The sequence below is a fragment of the Epinephelus moara genome, unplaced genomic scaffold, assembly GCF_006386435.1.
Source record: "Epinephelus moara isolate mb unplaced genomic scaffold, YSFRI_EMoa_1.0 scaffold3340, whole genome shotgun sequence".
NCBI lineage: Eukaryota > Metazoa > Chordata > Actinopteri > Perciformes > Serranidae > Epinephelus > Epinephelus moara.
The window spans coordinates 1-1,463 of NW_026081028.1; the positions used below are offsets into that span (position 1 = coordinate 1).

The window sequence follows — 1,463 nt, forward strand, 5'->3', positions numbered from 1 at the left end:
AGCTGGACCTGGGTGGAAACAAGCTGCAGGATTCAGGAGTGAAGCTGCTGTGTGATCTTGTGGAGAGGCCACACTGTAGACTGAAGACTCTGAGGTCAGTAGATGTTGCAGTCAGTCAGTGTTGATGAGCCTATCTGTTGTTCTCAGGTGTTGTTTTGGACGATACAGTGAGCATCCAATCAGAGATCCAGTATCTTCAGGTCCAGAGATACTTTGCTCAGTAAGAGTTGAAGGTGTGAGAGCAGATTGGAGCTCTGAGTTGGTTCAGGCTGAGCATCAGTGACTCATCCATCAGCTTCTTGGCTACCAGCTGACCAGTAACATCCAATCATATTCATACAGTGTCTCCATTATATCCTGACACTTCTCACTGATACTCTGACTCTGATACGCTCACACTAAGTTTTTAGTCTTGTTGATTTCAGATTGAATGTTCATGTATGTTCATTAAGAGGGGATTGGTTCACTGCTCAGATTCATTGAGAGCTCCCTCAGACAGCAGAGCCTTTTCTGACTGATCTAACTGTGTGAATATTTGCTATAAATGGTCACTTCACTGACGTTAGTGTATCTGAAATGTGTTGGTGTATATACGTCTCAGTGTCTTCACTGTTAAAGGTTCATCTGTCACATTGACTGGAGTCCAGAAGATGAGGAGGAAGATTTGACCTCTGCTCATAAGATAACTGCTGTATTTGTGTTTATTCCTTCAGGGTACCTTACAGAGTATACAGGACTACACCTGTCAGACATGAAGGAGGTGAGTAAAAGCCCACTGGAATACCTTAAAGAAAGTGTTATTAAAGCAGGAGCATAACTGGAAGATTGTCTGCTGTGTGTTTTATGGTGCTGGTTAATCCCAGTAACCACAGCAGGTCTTTGTCTTTGTTCTGTTCTGCTTTGCATGTTGGGAAACATGATGTCTTGTTGCACCACTGTCTTGAATCTCTGTCTTACCTTGGTATCGACCCCCTTTAGACTTGGTCTTGACTTAAACATGATGTTGTTCTACATTTGGACTTTATTGGAGGGTTTGTCAGTAGATACCAACAGAAAACATGGGGACAGAGACATGCTACAAAGGGCTCTGCTCGTCTTGAACTGGTGACGTTGCTGTTTCAGATTTCTGAATGTTTGGTCTCCAGGATGTCCAAAAGTGAGTTTGACATGTGCTGTGTGTCTTCTTCTGTCCATTTGATGTCTCTAATCACCCAGCTGATGCGTCCACGTCAAAGACAAACCTGGATGTGTCTGAGGACAGAAGAGAGGACAGTGTGGATGAAAATGATCCAGGGAGGTTGAAGCAGCAGCAGCGGCAGCTGGTGTGTGAAGAGGATCTGAACACAAATATCAGTTTTTCACTTGAACATTTTTATTAATTTGTCAGTGATCAGACTGGGGTTTCTTAGTTTTACCCCCTCCAGGGTTCAATATTCCTTCTCTTCTTCATCCTCCTTTTCCTC

General features: G+C 43.5%; 1 long non-coding RNA gene across 1 annotated transcript; it reads left to right on the top strand.

Annotated features, from left to right (window-relative positions):
• On the top strand, positions 1-1,457 carry LOC126387284 (uncharacterized). Its single transcript, XR_007569624.1, has 3 exons — positions 1-94; positions 714-760; positions 1,216-1,457. It is a non-coding gene; the product is annotated as an uncharacterized LOC126387284 (long non-coding RNA).
• The last annotated feature ends 6 nt before the right edge of the window (positions 1,458-1,463 follow it).